Genomic DNA, 9,511 nt, shown 5'->3' with positions numbered 1-9,511 from the left:
ATGTGCCAAAGGGTCCCAATCTTGGTTCTCCATGTGTATATGTACTAAACAAACCTAAAAGAATGAAAAGTTACATTGGTGCACCCTCGCGCGGAGAAATCTAGGGGGGTAGACCCGCCGGGGCACACGTTCCGCTGTTTTGGGGGGAGGAGGGGGATAACGACCGCCGGAGCACCGGAACCCCACCAAATCTTGCATGTGGGCCTATGATATGTGTCAAAGTGTGGTGCAAGGTGTAATGGTGCAAAAGTAGCTCCCCTAAACCCTAAACGGGGGAGGCTTCGAGCCCTAAACCCCTCTAAATCCCTAAACCACGACGCCGGAGCTGCAGAACCATGCATCATAAACCCTAACCCTAACCCTAAACCCTAAACCTATACCTAACCATAAATACTTACCCTTTAACCTAAACCCTAGCCCTAGCCCCTAAACCCTAGCCCTAACCCTACCCTAACCCTAACCAGTAGATCAGGCACACCGTAGATCGTGTGATAATGGCTCTAGCTGCGGGTATATGTGCCAAAGGGTCCCAATCTTGGTTCTCCATGTGTATATGTACTAAACAAACCTAAAAGAATGAAAAGTTACACTGGTGCACCCTCGCGCGGAGAAATCTAGGGGGGTAGACCCGCAGGGGCACACGTTCCGCTGTTTTGGGGGAGGAGGGGGATAACGACCGCCAGAGCACCGGAACCCCACCAAACCTTGCATGTGGACCTATGATATGTGTCAAAGTGTGGTGCAAGGTCTAATGGTGAAAAAGTAGCTCCCCTAAACCCTAAACCCTAAACTGGGGAGGCTTCGAGCCCTAAACCCCTCTAAATCCCTAAACCACGACGCCGGAGCTGCAGAACCATGCATCATAAACCCTAACCCTAACCCTAAACCCTAAACCTACACCTAACCATAAATACTTACCCTTTAACCTAAAACCTAGCCCTAGCCCCTAAACCCTAGCCCTAACCCTACACCTAACCCTAACCAGTAGATCAGGCACACCGTCGATCGTGTGATAATGGCTCTAGCTGCGGGTATATGTGCCAAAGGGTCCCAATCTTGGTTCTCCATGTGTATATGTACTAAACAAACCTAAAAGAATGAAAAGTTACATTGGTGCACCCTCGCGCGGAGAAATCTAGGGGGGTAGACCCGCCGGGGCACACGTTCACTGTTTTGGGGGAGGAGGGGGATAACGACCGCCGGAGCACCGGAACCCCACCAAACCTTGCATGTGGACCTATGATATGTGTCAAAGTGTGGTGCAAGGTCTAATGGTGCAAAAGTAGCTCCCCTAAACCCTAAAGCCTAAACTGGGGAGGCTTCGAGCCCTAAACCCCTCTAAATCCCTAAACCACGACGCCGGAGCTGCAGAACCATGCATCATAAACCCTAACCCTAACCCTAAACCCTAAACCTATACCTAACCATAAATACTTACCCTTTAACCTAAACCCTAGCCCTAGCCCCTAAACCCTAGCCCTAACCCTACACCTAACCCTAACCAGAGATCGAGCACACCGTCGATCGTGTGATAATGGCTCTAGCTGCGGGTATATGTGCCAAAGGGTCCCAATCTTGGTTCTCCATGTGTATATGTACTAAACAAACCTAAAAGAATGAAAAGTTACATTGGTGCACCCTCGCGCGGAGAAATCTAGGGGGGTAGACCCGCCGGGGCACACGTTCATTTGTTTTGGGGAGGAGGGGGATAACGACCGCCGGAGCACCGGAACCCCACCAAACCTTGCATGTGGACCTATGATATGTGTCAAAGTGTGGTGCAAGGTCTAATGGTGCAAAAGTAGCTCCCCTAAACCCTAAAGCCTAAACTGGGGAGGCTTCGAGCCCTAAACCCCTCTAAATCCCTAAACCACGACGCCGCCGCTGCAGAACCATGCATCATAAACCCTAACCCTAACCCTAAACCCTAAACCTATACCTAACCATAAATACTTACCCTTTAACCTAAACCCTAGCCCTAGCCCCTAAACCCTAGCCCTAACCCTACACCTAACCCTAACCAGTAGATCAGACACACCGTCGATCGTGTGATAATGGCTCTAGCTGCGGGTATATGTGCCAAAGGGTCCCAATCTTGGTTCTCCATGTGTATATGTACTAAAAAAACCTAAAAGAATGAAAAGTTACATTGGTGCACCCTCGCACGGAGAAATCTAGGGGGGTAGTAACGCAGGTGCGCACTTTACGCTGTTTTGGGGGAGGAGGGGGATAACGACCGCCGGAGCACCGGAACCCCACCAAACCTTGCATGTGGACCTATGATATGTGTCAAAGTGTGGTGCAAGGTCTAATGGTGCAAAAGTAGCTCCCCTAAACCCTAAACTGGGGAGGCTTCGAGCCCTAAACCCCTCTAAATCCCTAAACCACGACGCCGGAGCTGCAGAACCATGCATCATAAACCCTAACCCTAACCCTAAACCCTAAACCTATACCTAACCATAAATACTTACCCTTTAACCTAAACCCTAGCCCTAGCCCCTAAACCCTAGCCCTAACCCTACACCTAACCCTAACCAGTAGATCAGGCACACCGTCGATCGTGTGATAATGGCTCTAGCTGCGGGTATATGTGCCAAAGGGTCCCAATCTTGGTTCTCCATGTGTATATGTACTAAACAAACCTAAAAGAATGAAAAGTTACATTGGTGCACCCTCGCGCGGAGAAATCTAGGGGGGTAGACCCGCCGGGGCACACGTTCCGCTGTTTTGGGGGGAGGAGGGGGATAACGACCGCCGGAGCACCGGAACCCCACCAAACCTTGCATGTGGACCTATTCTATGTTTCAAAGTGTGATGCAAGGTGTAATGGTGCAAAAGTAGCTCCCCTAAACCCTAGACCCTAGCCCTCACCCTACACCGAACCCTAACCAGTAGATCAGGCACACCGTCGATCGTGTGATAGTGGCTCGAGCTGCGGGCGTATGTGCCAAAGGGTCCCAATCTTGGTTCTCCATGTGTATATGTCCTAAACAAACCTAAAAGAATGAAAATGTACATTGGTGCACCCTCGCGCGGAGAAATCTAGGGGGTAGACCCGCCGGGCACACGTTTACTGTTTTGGGGGAGGAGGGGGAGAACGACCGCCGGAACACCGGAACCCCACCAAATCTTGCATGTGGGCCTATTCTATGTGTCAAAGTGTGATGCAAGGTGTGATTCACCAAATGGTGCATGGCATGGATCCCCGGTCTGACATCCCTCACCTTCGGGCGATAACACTTAACAGATTCCTGGACGTGTACGGTGAAGTGTCCCGCCACGGGTATATCGGGGGCTAGACTGTGCCAAAGGGTGCCACACATGGTTTTCAATATGTCCATGGACTAAACAAACCTAAACCTATGAAAAGGTATATTGGTGGAACCTCGCGTGAAGAAATCTAGGGGGTAGACCATCCGAGGCCCACAGACAGCCGTTTTTAGGGGGGAATGACCCCCGGAGCACGAATGCCACCAAAACTTGCAACTGGACCTAAAACCTAACCCTAACAAACCTAAAAGAATGAAAAAGTACATTGTGCACCCTCGCGCGGAGAAATCTACGGGGGTAGACCCGCCGTCCCGCTGTTTTGGGGGGAAGGAGGGGGACGGCCGCCGGAGCACCGGAACCCTGATATATGTGGGGGGATGAACATGGAGAGTAATTTTGTATTGCACATTGTCTAATAAATAGTCATCAAAAAGAAAAACTAATTAACAAAATAAATATAAGTATTAGATGAAATAAAATAGTTGCCGTGCGCCAACGCGTTGCCGTGAGGCACTTCTAACTTTGCCGTGCGGCGATACTTTGCCGTGCGCCACCATAAAACTTTGCCGTGCTTTATTTCTTTGACGTGCGTCCCTCTCGCGCCACACGGCAAAGAAATCTTTGCCGTGCAGTGCCTCACGGCAATGAAACGCTGCACGGCAGCGCCTGATTTTCCCGTAGTGAATACTTGTAATGATAGGCTGACTGGTTAAGAACTAAATTGTACTGTACCTAGAGGTGCAATGTCAGGCTTGCTCGATGAGGCCCGTCGTCGGTTCTGATAGACACCAGGCTGACGTCTTCCCCTATCTGCTCTTTCAGACACTGCAGCATCCTGAGCACTGTGTCCGTCGTGTTGCTGTGCGCCGGCCTCATCCCGATCTTCACGGTGCAAATCTCCCCGCTCTGATCGCCGTCCGCCAGCGTTATCTGGATGTCGACATGCTCACCGGACTCGGCCTTGTCTTCCTCGGCGCTGGGGTCGCTGGTGGCGCGCTGGGCCAGCTGCGCCTCGAGTGCTCGGTTCTTCTCCTCGAGGTCGGAGACCTTGGACTTGAGAGAGTTCAGGTACTCCCTCGCAATGATCAGTATCGACGTCTTGTCCTTCTACAGCCAGAGGGAGAAGATTGACACAAATTAAACATCGTTATTAGTCAATGAACCCGCAGTAGCTAGTCTTGAAGTCTTGATAGAATTATAATTTTGCATGAAAATTAACCTTGGACCCGGGAGGGAGGACGGTCCTGAGGGCTTGAAAGCTGTCGTTGAGCTTCTCCCGACGCTTGCGTTCGGAGATCATGTGCTGCAGCTGGTTTCCCGCCGATTCCGCCACCGGCGACATCTGCTGCTGCTGCTGTTGGTAATAGTACTGCTGATTCTGCTGTTGCTGGCTGTACCTCATCGCCGTGTGCATCTTTTCAAGGGCCGACATGGCCGTCTTGAACATCCTCTGCCCGCATGCCGGGGAGAGAGATGCTGTTCGTAGCGCCTGAACGCGCTCGCCCTCGTCGACATCCCAGTATCCCACTAGGCGCCATTGCGGCCGGCGCGTCGTGGAAGCTGGCGACGTACTGGTTGTCGTAAGGGAGCACCACTCCCGGTTCCATGAAGGGGGAGACCTCGGGGAACTGGAGGCCTGCCGGGGCCGCGAGGACGTGCGGCGCCGTGGAGCTGATCTCCGGGCTACATGAGAGCGAGGCGGAGCGGAAGGAGGTGGAAGCGGAGGAGGAGGAGGAGGAGGAGGGGAAGCTGCAGGAAGCGGCGGCGGGGTTCGAAGGGAGGAGGTCGAGGTCGTCCCCGACGGAGCTGATATCGCCGGAATGGACGGATCCGCCGTACGCTGTCGGCTCTATTTCGTCCAAGTTCATTTGCATCCTGATCTGCAAGTTCCCACACACCAAAGTTAGAGGCTCCACTTATTGGCCACATGATCTGGTATTCCGGTGCATGCATGCACAAAATTAATCGACATGATCGAACTCATTCTTGCCTGGTTGAGGTGTTGCTGAATCTGTGAGTTGAGGAGCAGTTCATGCTGCTGCTCCTCCTCCCTGTACTGCGACGCTGATGGGGCGTAGCTGCACGCACAAATCAAGAGCACGTAATCAGGATGAGATGAGTTGATCATACTCCGTGTACTACTACAGAGCTCCCAAAGAATTTCTCCTAGTCTTGTTACTACTACAGAGCTCCGGAAGAATTTCTCTAGGCTTGTTAATTTAAAGTCGACTCTTCGAATCTTCCGTTTAAAACGTACTAAGTAGAGGCACCTAGGATGCACCTGGCAGCGTAGCCCGCACATGTACCCGATGTTGCCGCCGGCGCCGGCGCTGTTAGCGGCGTCGCCATGGAACCAGCTGCTGCGGTCCATATGTAGCCGCCTACCCGGATGATTGATTTAGTCGGGTCTTGGTCAGCTGGATTGTATCAAACAGGTGGGTTTAGATCATGAGATATTCCTAGCTAGTGGAAAAGATGTATACTAGTATATAGTGTGCGAGGCGAACACGACACTAGTGGAAAACTGCTCTTTTGCACCGGTTCAAAAGGCCCATATGCACCGGATGGCCAACCGGTGCAAACCATCCGGTGCAAAAGGCCCCCCCCTTTTGCACCGGTTCTGTTACAAACCGGTGCTAAAGGGGGCACCACGTGGCCGTCTGTGGAGAGTCCGGCGGGGGACCTTTTGCACCGGTTCGTAAGCCCAACGGGTGAAAAGGGTTTGTGCCGGGGCAGGGTTTTGGGGCCTTGCCCTGCCGCGGCAGACTCTGCCGCGGCAGGAATTTTCACTAAAACGCTGCCGCGGCAGACTCTGCGTCCATTCGAAACACGGTTTAATATTAATGCAAACAATTCAAATATATATATAGGAAACCATTGTATTACATATATCGATCAAAGTGACACACGTTCATGCATATATATATATATGTCTACATCAACATTGATATTGGCGGTTGTCCACATAGTGTTCTCCATCTGGAGCTATGACTTGCTCAAGTAAGAACCCCGCCAGTTCTTCTTGAATTGCTCGTACACGCTCTGTTGCTAGAAGACCGTCCCGCAACCGTTCGATCTAATAATTTGAAGAAGGTACGATGGTCAGTATATATATATGTGTGTATGTGAATGAAACACAAGGTGATAAAATAAAGCCATGAATGTTGTTTAATTACTTACATCAAGTTGTTCCAAAATGTCCCTCACATGATGGGTATTCTGGCGGATGAACTCGCAAACGTAGAACCCGCATAAATTATTCCCGTCCTCTTGCCTCAAGCACTTTACGAGAACAAAGTTCAATCAAAATAATATATATATAATCAAGGATGATAATAATTGTATTGAAACTAGAATCAAAGAGATGCGCGGCCTAGCCATTAGTACTTACCGGTACATGTTTTATTCGAAGATCTTTATTCTTTAAACCCGGAGCTTTGTTGGTGAACCGTTTCCAAGCCTTGTGGAGGATATCAGCCATGTCCCCCCACGCCTCAAGGGGTTTACTCTTCGAGTCCATGACTTCTACTATCCCGGTGTCGGGTTCAATGACTAGCAGGATATAGTGAAACCTGCGGACACACACATATATATAAATGCATATAACTCATCAATTACACTTAACACATGGAGTAAGCGAAAAAGATTTAATGTGTGAAGAGAGTAACACTCACGCGAAGTTGTAAGGAAATAGTATTGCCCTTTTGTATGAGTTTTTCCTTAAGACATGTACCAAGTTATTCTCCGTGTCCTTGGGAGAGTTGTCGACAGTATACCCATTCACGGTATATGGGTCAACGAACCCAAGATCATAGATTTGCCCCTTGCGGCATTCGCGAATCTTCATTCTGCATAATACAGTGAGAGTATGGTTATATGCTAGCAATAATGGACGAGTCGCGGTAGAGACTTAATTACATAAATAATACTTACAGACAGTATGCACTCAGCAGAGATTTGTCGAGGGCGTCTTGGTTGAATAACTGAAATAATTCACAAAATTCGATGTTCATCACGTCAGTTCGCCCGTAGTGCTCATCTCTTATTGCCACCATGATCCAGTTCTGGCCGTCCTTACATGCATCCAAGTACCAATTATGTAGTCTTCGCAGCTGTGTTGATAGATTAGGCAACTCCGCAGCTCTGACAAGAGGTTCCCCGTATGTGTAATGGTATGCTAATTGGACATCGTCCGTGGCCATGAATTCGATGCGGCTTAAGTACTCAGGAATACTCATACCGGCCGCATCTGCCTCATCTTTGTATAGTTTTACCATCGTTGGATCAAGGCACGCTAGGACATCGGGATACACTTGGAGCGGGGGGCACGAGTTTTTCTGGGCTCCAAGCTGGGGAACTGGTTTCCCATCTACCTTACTTTTTTCCCACCGCTCTTTTGCTAACACATTTGACTTGCGAATAGACCGGTCATAGTTCGATGAAAGACTTGGCTCAGGTTGATGAAGGTTCTTCAGCAGTTTCAACTTCTTTTCCAGAGATATAGCTGGCTCCGGCTCAAGCTGGGGCTTTTTAAGTTTCAACATTTGTTGCTTGTGCTGTTCAGCTACGATCTTGGCATTTTCCTCAACTGTATAGTCATAAGGTCTCTTGGGAGCAACCTTAGGCACTCTTGGGAGGGGCTCTTGTTTGCGTCTCGGTGATTTGTTACGACTCAACTGTGTCGTAGCGGTCCGCCTAATTTTCCTCTTATACTTGGGCGGCGGAGAAGGCTCACGCGGCGGCGGAGATGGCTCACGCGCCGGCGGGGAAGGCTCACGCGGCGGCGGAGATGGCTCACGCGCCGGCGGGGAAGGCTCACGCGCCGGCGGGGAAGGCTCACGCACTGGAGACGGCTGCATCGGTGGAGAATGCTGGCTCGGTGGAGACCTTGTTGGCGCCTTCCAACCCGGAATCACAATGAATTCCTTTCGCCATAGAACTGTAGTGTTCTTGGCCTCTCCCAGCTCTAGCAAATCCCCTTCACCGGCAGGGTGGTCAAGCCTCAGCGGCCCATACCCATCCATAACTTGATCCACCCCGGCAACAGCGTATCCAGGTGGAACCGGCTTGAAGTGATATCTTTGATCGTGCACCGGCGGTAAGACATAGCCGATCGCTGCCTTGAGCGTTAAGTAGCCCATCGTTTGGAAATGTAGGCGACAAGGTGTCGACTCGTGATAAAGTCCACAGGGTAGAGATCAGAAGGCATCTGCGGATCCACAGGGGAGGGAGGAGCCATCTGCGGATCCACATCTGCTTCATCACCAGGCAGCTCCGTGGAAGCCACGCTGCTCTTCCGCTGAGATCCCTGGCCGGTAGCATCGAATGCAACTTCTTCTATCCGCGGATTAGGTTGAGGTTGGGTGACTGTGACTGAGCCTGACATTATCATCCTCACTTGCTCCTCTAGCTTAGCAACGCGTTCTTGAACCACATCCTTTTGCCTCTGACGGCTTCTATCGGGATATTTCTTCGTTTCTGCAGGAAACCCAATACACCACGGCTTGCCACCTGGTATGGTTCGTGTTCGTCCTGGGTGTTCAGGATTCCCAAGGGCGCGTGTGAGCTGGTCCTTCTCTCTTTCGGGACGGAACTTCCCCTCTTCAACTTCCTTTGCAGCATTTCTAAAGGCTTCGATGGGAAGTGGGTTTTCCCGATGTCTTTGTGTATATATGCAGAACCCTTGTGCGTCCAACGTGCCCCCATGCGCGTAAAACCAATCCCTTGACCGCTGGTTCCATTTCCGTACCTCTGGCTGGATCCCGTTCTTAATTAGGTCATTCTCCCATTTCTCCCACTTAGGTCTGCCAGCCTTGTAGCCTCCTCGCCCCATGGTATGGAAGTACATCTTATTAGCAGCATTTTTCTTGTTGGTGTCTGACCTTGTCTTTGCCCTCTCCAATGTCTTGTACTTCACAAATGCCTCCCAGTGGTCTTTTATCTTCTCATAGGGGCCCTTGAAATCTGGAGTCTTCTTTTTCTTGACAAAGGAGTTGTCCAATTTCTTCTTGTAGTCGTTGAACTGCGTTGCCGTCTTCTTAAGAGCCCACTTCTTGACTCTTCGTTGTATGCTATTCAGCTCGGGATCCTCAGGGTCTGGCCTTTTATTATCACTATCAGAGTCAGCTGGCTCCGGAAATGTGAAATTTACCATGAGTTTCCTAAACATCAGATTTTTGGATCTCGTATCGACGTAAGTAACTCCTTCGTCCTCCTTTGCAGGTTTCTTCCATTCTTGAGT

The 9,511-nt window shown here is 50.4% G+C and overlaps 1 long non-coding RNA gene and 1 pseudogene across 1 annotated transcript; both read right to left on the bottom strand.

The window, feature by feature from the left end:
- Positions 1-3,977: 3,977 nt before the first annotated feature.
- Positions 3,978-5,641, bottom strand: LOC127338206 (uncharacterized; annotated as a pseudogene).
- A 583-nt stretch (positions 5,642-6,224) lies between these two features.
- Positions 6,225-7,095, bottom strand: LOC139837535 (uncharacterized). The gene is made up of 3 exons (XR_011754033.1): positions 6,945-7,095; positions 6,451-6,842; positions 6,225-6,346 (listed from the first exon to the last, which is right to left on the bottom strand). It is a non-coding gene; the product is annotated as an uncharacterized lncRNA (long non-coding RNA).
- Positions 7,096-9,511: the final 2,416 nt, after the last annotated feature.

The sequence above is a fragment of the Lolium perenne genome, chromosome 3, assembly GCF_019359855.2.
Source record: "Lolium perenne isolate Kyuss_39 chromosome 3, Kyuss_2.0, whole genome shotgun sequence".
NCBI lineage: Eukaryota > Viridiplantae > Streptophyta > Magnoliopsida > Poales > Poaceae > Lolium > Lolium perenne.
The sequence above is the reverse complement of the archived record's forward strand: the minus strand, read 5'-3'. Positions and strand labels throughout refer to the sequence as shown.